Source organism: Athene cunicularia (assembly GCF_003259725.1).
Source record: "Athene cunicularia isolate RWA chromosome 8 unlocalized genomic scaffold, athCun1 chr8_part1, whole genome shotgun sequence".
In the NCBI taxonomy this organism is placed as follows: domain Eukaryota; kingdom Metazoa; phylum Chordata; class Aves; order Strigiformes; family Strigidae; genus Athene; species Athene cunicularia.
Window position 1 is genome coordinate 16827859 of NW_020799109.1, and position 7876 is coordinate 16835734.

The 7876-nt window shown below is 40.1% G+C and overlaps 1 long non-coding RNA gene across 2 annotated transcripts in view; it reads left to right on the forward strand.

Moving 5' to 3' along the window:
• LOC113482758 overlaps positions 1 to 7876 on the forward strand; it is a 58950-nt gene that overhangs the window by 27322 nt on the left and 23752 nt on the right. The window contains exons 3-6 of one of the 2 annotated variants that reach the window (XR_003398916.1): positions 500 to 782; positions 1008 to 1100; positions 1891 to 2790; positions 5153 to 5277. This is a non-coding gene — a long non-coding RNA (uncharacterized LOC113482758). Of the gene's footprint in view, positions 1 to 499; positions 783 to 1007; positions 1101 to 1890; positions 2791 to 5152; positions 5278 to 7399; positions 7678 to 7876 lie in introns of those variants that run through there. The other variant, XR_003398915.1, reaches the window with a different exon arrangement.

The window sequence follows — 7876 nt, forward strand, 5'->3', positions numbered from 1 at the left end:
AGATTTGAGCCGTAGATTTTGTTGGAATTGGAGAAAGAGACAAGAGGAACTATGTGATGCAGAAAATATCCAGGATGAAGGATGTTGTTTTGGGCAAGATTCACTACTTATTTTTCTTAGCCATAGGAAAAAGATGGAATGTCTCAAAAACATAGAACAACTGGCCTGATCCATATGGTGACATGAGAAGGCTTCTGATCAGGGCCAAACACAAGATAAGCAATGGTTAACAATTTCAGATATTGCCAGGGTAAATGAAAAGTCATTTTGTGTGAACATTGTTATTGGTATCAAATGCCAAGCCATAATGTTTTCAGAAATATTTTATATTTTCTTTTGGAAAATAAATCTGGTTTTGCTATGGCTAGGAGAGCTCTCGGGCTACAAGTCAAAGTATGCTATGGCTATTTCTGGTCAAATGATACCAGCTGAGGTACTGGCATGGCTGTTTATATGAGTACTTTCACATGAAATAATATTGCTGTCCATATTTGTTAAGGGAATTCTGCTGTTGACTTATTTGCTACAATCAAGACAGAAGGGGGCATGAGGGAAAAGTCTACACGCAGGTTTTTGCTATTGGACATACTTCATCCCTGATACAGCATCTGCACTATGAAATTCACCCTGAATGAACGGGCATTCAGGTGTCTTTACCTCCAGGAGACAGGACGCAACTCTCAGGCTGAATTAGCCCCAGTTGGATACGTTTTTTAAACTCTCCAGTGGTAACAGACCTGAAGACTTTTCCCCCACACTGGCCTGGACTGAACACTTGGCAGGTGAGTAAAATTTTTTTTTTTTCTTAAGAAAAGCAGAATAAACCAATCAAGTGGGTCATGTATTTGGACTTTAACTTCTCAGCAAAGTTTTGCAAAGTTCCCTAAAAAGAATATTTAGTAAATAGATCATGAAATATTTTCTAACAAAAAAATACAAGAGGGTCTTAATAATGTTGGTATGTCATTTTCTGTTAATGACTTCATTTTCTTCTTCCTCCTGTTCAGGCAGTAACATGCAAACTCTGACCACATCACTGGTGTGAAATTGCTGATTAACCTTTTGACTCTGACAATTGGGACTTCTCTCAACACCAACTGGTAATGTAAAAGACCATTAGTAGTTAATACTGGGACATCCCAGTTCCAGATGTCAAAAGGTTAATGAAAAATCAAGTATCTTACTTTTACTGGGCAACTTGGAAATGTTCACCCCAAACATTTCATTTTTTGTGATAAATAAACCAGACTGCTTAAGCTGAGAAGACGGTGTTTTGCTAATGTGTACAGCTGTTAATTGAAAAAGATTTTGTTATGCTTGTTCTTCTGGATATAGATAAAAGAGAGATTTGTTGGAGAACTTTAGTTGGTCTTGAACAGCCCTTTGTCCAAATACACTACTTAATAATAACGCTTTGTTCTTTCTATAACAGCCATGGAGGGATTTTGAGTGGAATACTCATTTTCTTTAAGTCATATCTGCCAGTAATCATTTCTGGCTTAAGACCAGCTGCCATTTATGTGTTTTATGAAAATATAACACCAGTTTTACGCTCAAAACTATTCTCTTCTAGGTAAAAGCTTCAGCACAAGCTGGTTCCCCACATGTACCATAAATGCTATTTATCACAGATTTTGGTCTTTAAAACAGAAAGATAATGTTAAAACATTTTGATTACCCTTTCCTTACTGCTATCATTCACAAACCATCTTTTCTAATTATGGTATTAGGGCATTTACATAACCGGGAAAAGGGTCCTTTAACTACATTTCTATTATGTTTGGCACTTGTGTGAAAGGATATTATATTCATGTGCATTAGAGATTGCTTATAAAAGATCAAGACAATAATAGCAGATCAGACGATAAAGGTTCCCTTTTCTCCTCCCAGACAGGCTGTCTCTGACAGAAGAATACAGTTCATCAAAAGTGTCTGCAGGTTGTCAAACTCGGTGAGATTTGGGGACACTCGGAGGCTGTCATGGCCAACAAGAAGATTTTCTGTAGGGTTCTGCCATCATTCACCCTCAGGAAATAATCACTCACTACATTCTGCATGCTCTCATGATAGAGCTCTATTTGAGAGAAAAGAGCCATTTTATCAAAGGACAATATATCCCTTCTCTTGGTCCATGCAGCTTCCATTATCAGACCATAATAAATCATATTTATGTTCTCAGTTAATAAGACTGATTACAATGCAGGTTACAGGCATGGGAAAAGCAAAGCAGGTGAAAAGATGTTTTAATGAAAATATGATAAGCAAACAGCTTCTTGTGAACATTTCAGGCTGTTATTTGTAATGATCACAGGCAATTTTTGATACATCTTCTTTAGCAATGGTTTAAGCTGCATAAATTGGCTTGCCACTTTATACGTTGAAATAGGAAGAATCCCAGTGTCCTTCTTATGTTGTCTAGAATCATTATATACATTATAAGCATAAAATGAGTTTAATGTATGTGCTTTGAAAAGAAGGGGAAAACAGAAAATCAGGGAAGACTGATTTTAATGCCTCTCAAAATGATTTTGAAATTTTCTACTCATCTTTGTTACTAACGGTACATTTTCCATGAAATTTAGGAATGACATGTACTGCTTTCATCTCCTTAAAATTAATATACCACTCTCTATGTTTTTCTCAATTTCTTCAAAGTTCTTTTTAAAGCACTGTGCAAAGAGACAGAGAGAAATTCTCCACTCGATGTGTGAGCATATCTGCTATTAATGCTGAGGGGAGTTAAGTGTATGCTTCTACAGGAGAATATACCCTGGTGTTCAATACTGAAAGGTACCCTATTAAAAAGGTGCAAGCATGTTTAGCTCTGACACATGTGATGCTAACTTGCTTAGAATTTTTTTTAAGTGATTAAAGGTTTAATGTAAGGGTTCTGATATGATTTAATCATATAACTGTATGGAAGACCGTGGCTGATGGACTGTCTTGCTCTTATCTTGTGAAAAGTCTTCTTTTGTTATGTTCAGCCTCGTACTTGCAAGATGAAGTTAGAAATTTAAAGAATAATTTCCTTCTGCTGATATAGAATTTTGACCATGTCTCTGAAATTCTACAGCACTTGCAGAACACTGGTGACAAAGTCTCCTTGGAATTGTGTGTCTGCAGGACCTATTTTAGCCACTGATATTTCCCCAAAATCACTCTTAAACAAATTTTAAAGCTTTGTAGTTGGCCTGGCCCTGGAGAATGATCATGAAATTCCCTTAACCCTCTTAGGGCACTTCAGCAAGAGAAGTGCCCACACAAGAAACAGCAAGCTGCTCTTCAAAGGCCATATCCTGATATGACAACAAACGTAGATAATGTACTTCATGATGGAACTGCTTGATACAGAGAAAAACATGTTGTAACTGCCTTCACTGTGAAAGGAGTTTAAAAATGCTGCCTGCCAACTCCACAAAAACCAGAGCTGCTATTTCAGTTAAAGGCCAGTGGATTGTATTTTTCACGTCAGTTTTCACTAACCTCAAACATCACTGTTATGACAGACTGTCATCCAACCAAACCAGCACTCTGGTGCCATTCAAGCAGGCGGGAAGAAAGCAAACATGAGGGGAACTTAAAAGTCCAATTAGTAAGTGGGGGGTGCATGTGAGCAAACTACTTTTGTGTAATGATACTGATTACTGAAAATGAAACACTTAAAATAAACAAAAAGCAGTGCTTTCTGAGCCAGTGGTGTTTTCTTGGCTGGTAATTTCTCTTTGTTCTGTTTCATGACATCAGCCTCAATGGTTGAAGGGGTGTTCTGGGCCAGATGTCAATCACAATGTCTGACATAAACAAAAATAGCTAAAAAGACATGCCGGCATCTTCCTTTTGTTTTTCCATTAGCTCCATTTTTCTTTTCATAGACTGACAAAAAATTACTGCCTCCAAGTGAATTCAGTAATGTCACTATATATCTAGTATCTTGGAGACCTTTTGTTTTAGCTTTACTGGGCTTAACCACAAAAGACACTTGACATTGACAAAGAATCTGTCAAACATACAATGATCAGTGCAATGAAATCTCTCATGACAGAAGGGCTCTATTCTGCCTCCCCCCTGCCTCCAGCAGCAGCCTGTCTGAGCAAAATATGCTGGAGCACATGTAGCAGCTGAACCATTACAGAGCAGGCCAGAAGCTGAGATGTGTCTTGTTTAAATTGTCATAGCATATTAGTATAATTAAAACCGCCAAGAGAGTAGAAAAGATAGATGGAAATGTTACATTACTTGTTTATAGAGATTAACCTCAAGCCAGAACTGAAACACACACATTTTGGATTTCTTAGAGCTCTGATATGGAAGAAAAGAAGCCCAAGAGTACGTCTCTTGAAGTGTGAGACATGAAGTCATAGTTCCTGTATTTACACAATAAAGCAGAAATAGTGTTTCAGACAGACGCTCTGTTTTCTCTGTGATTACAGCTCCTGTTGTGTCTGTACTCTGCAAAGCAGTTGTATCATCATCTACCTCCTTTACGCTCTCCTTTGCCTTCATGTCTGCAAAGTCTCGACAACCCTTGGGCCTGCTGATGAGCTGGTGTCACCACACTCCACTCCCACTCCATCTGTGAGGCTGGCTGGTGCTCCAGGTGCCCAGCCCCAAAGCAGTGCACTGTGTCCTGGCTGGTGGCTGCAGAAGCTGCAGCTCGGGCTCTGGGGCTCAGCAATGCCCAGCAGCTATGGTCAGGACTTCTGCACAGGCTTCTTCCCCTGAGCATGCCTGTGCTTGGGGAAGAGAAACAAACACCTGCTGGAGGCAAGCACAGGTAGACCAGCCCTGAGACTGCACAGGGGAGCCAGAGAGGGACCTGGGAGTTAGAATCAGATTGTCTTTGCCTAGGCTGTTTCTGCTTCTTATTGCAAAGGAAGATGTTCGAACAATGGCTTCAATTTCAAATCTGACCTTTCAAATGCCAAGCTCCATCCTTGCTTCTGTGTTGAATGTACGTATAAAAACATACGGCTTTCTAAAATTGATCCTGAAAATGATGTTCTCTTAATTGGATGAGATGTTCTCCTTCTCATGCAACATTACTTCTCATAACTGTTCAGAACTAATTAGTTATGATCCCAATTCCTAATTATGCCCCGAGTTATATCTGGTTGTGAGAAGCCCATGGAGAACCTTCTGTGGATCTGTTCAGTTGCAGAGGTTGGAACCTGATTTATTCAGAAGGTGGGGAGGTTCTGGCAGTTCTGAAAGACAGCAAAAGCAGCATGGCTTTCTTCTACCAAAGTGGTATTTTCAAGGAGAAGATGCAGGAATCAGGTAGGTCTCATGTTCATTTCTTCTAGTATAAATGAACTTGCCCCATTTGCTGATTTGCTTGAAGTAGAGAGATGTTAAATGTGAGCCTTAAATTTTAGGTTTTCCCATATTTCCTTTATTTCCCAAATTTAAATCTCAGTTAATGACTTCTCCATATAGTGCTTCTCTTAAGTTTCTGTCAGGGACTGTAAATGTGCATAACTAGTCAAAAATATGTTATCTGCATTTAGTGTTGGCTTTTGGAACCCTCACCGCCAAGTCACCTCGCTGCCGTGTCTCACCTCACATGAGTTTCTGTGTAGTGCCAGGAGAAGAATGGAAAATAGCCATGAAGTAAAAGTAGATTCTGCTTCCATTAAAGGCAATGAAAACTATGCTTTTACTTCTACTTACTCATAATAGCAGGGAAAAACGAAGTGGAAACAAGCACAACAAAACACCTCTGCCAGCTATCTACAAACTAACCGAGGCTTCCACTAATGAGGTGCTCTGGCATTTTGCAAAAGACAGGTTCTTCCAGAAACGGAAAAAATATGCTGAGTTTTTCCTTCAGCTCTGAAAGGCTAGTGAGTGAGTAACAAATTGTATTTCAAAAAAGGGATAGCAGTCAAATTTTTAATGCTGTCTGTGCTATTAAATACCTATGGATGCCAGTATAGTTTCTTGTCAATTAAATGCTTTTACATGCATGTTTATCAGATTATCAATTACTGATTCTTACATACTTCACCAAATTATCTGCTGTATTTACAGGTTCATCTAAGTGACCAAAAAAATTCTTGAGAAAGTTATTAATTTCAAATCACAATAACAAGAGTAATTTCCAGGTCAGATTTTTTAGAAGATGATTCAATACCACGGACAATCGCATAGTCTATTAAACAGAATTGTATGGTTTGTGGAAAAGATAATAGTCCAGATCACGAGATAGTACCGATTATGATCTCCAGATGTCTTTGAGAACTTAATGCATCCAGCATTGGTTCAAGTCTAATCTGCATGGCAGAAATGCAAGTTGTTCCAATTTTCTCCTCTCTGGGGCTGTGTGGAGAAACTGTCTCCCCAAGGGCTGCAGAGGACAGGCTGGAGTAGTTTGGCTGTGCTTTAGTAAGAATATTCACCGTATTTCCAGCTGCTCCTCGAGTGCCCAGTGGTATCACGTGCAAAAAAGAAAAGGTTTCATCTTTGCTAGTGGGACAGTGTTTTTCTGGTATGTGCCCATCAGAACTGGCTCTACACACTGATCAAGCAGGCAGTTATTTAGGGCAGCAAAGTGATTGCGGCCTCATTGCCTGTTTGATTCTGTGCTTCCAGAGCTCTGGAGAAGTAGTTGGCCATTGTGCTGCCAGTAGTTGGACATCTGTTTTGAGGAGAGGAGTTTGCCTGAAGGCCAGGGAAAAGTCCCACCTAGCAATAACTTTTGTTCACACTTGTGTCTGGCTGCAGAAATCTAGCGAGTCTACCCTCAGCTGCCAGCTTCCCTCCTCAGCTGTCCTTTCCTGGCACACTTGCCTCCACAGGGACAGGCCAGACCTCCTTGTCCTGTCCCCATCCCTAATCACCGGAGCACCAATGTTCCCTTTTGTTTACAATGCCAAAAATCCCTGAATTACATCAGTCTGTCACAACTGCCAGGCTTCTGTGACAACCTTGCTGCACTCTTTTAAGCAGTGTGAGTTTATTCACTGGAGAGAAGGTGGATTTTACCAAATCGAGGCATCGTTTACTTGCTCAGAAGCTCCTGGAGTGAGTGTCTCTGCAATGGGAAGGCAGCTCCCACTGTTTCCTCCTGAGTGTCCGCTGTAAAACAATATATTGTATCTGTTCCCCGAACTTGGTGAAGCCTGCAGTATAGTGGTGTTGAGTGAGGGATGAAATTCTCCCTCCTGACAGCCTGGGGGATTTACAGCACTTTACAGGGCAGCCCAGTATCCTGCTGTGCCCAAAGGGACCATAGATGTCCAGGAGTTTCTGGTGGGTCACATGACATTTAGTGATATCTATAAACATGAGACATACAGTATTTACTCTATTGCATTGATGGTGGAGAGCAGTTTGTACACCACAGTACAGGTGGATAACAATGCCAGGATCTGCCAGTGTATTTGCTTTTCAATTTCAGCACCACTGGGCCGGGAAGTAAAAGAGAGCTCCCCAAACAGGAACAAGTGTCTGACACGACACTGCAACACAACAAAAACTTATGGCTAGTCTCCCTCCATGGAAATCAACGCAAAAATTGTCAGTTTGGGACTTTGTGAGTTACTCTCTGGGGTAAAAAATTCAATGTGAGTGCACAAAAGAGTGAAGAGAGAGCATTTCAGCTCCTTCAACCCTGTGCACAACCCCCCCTGGGGTTTCAGGTAGGATTTTAGCGTTTCTCTCAGTCTTCAAACGTTGTGCTGTGCAAGGATGTGCTTATACATAATTTTGTAATTGAAATGGCATGTTTACTGTTCTATTTCATGCTTGATTGTGTTTTTTAAACACCTTTACTCATGCTGTTAGAAGTAGGATTATAATTAAAATGTCCTGTTGAACACCTTGTTCAGTTCAATGAAGGCATAATAGAAGTATAAATACTTGTTCTTGTTGACTC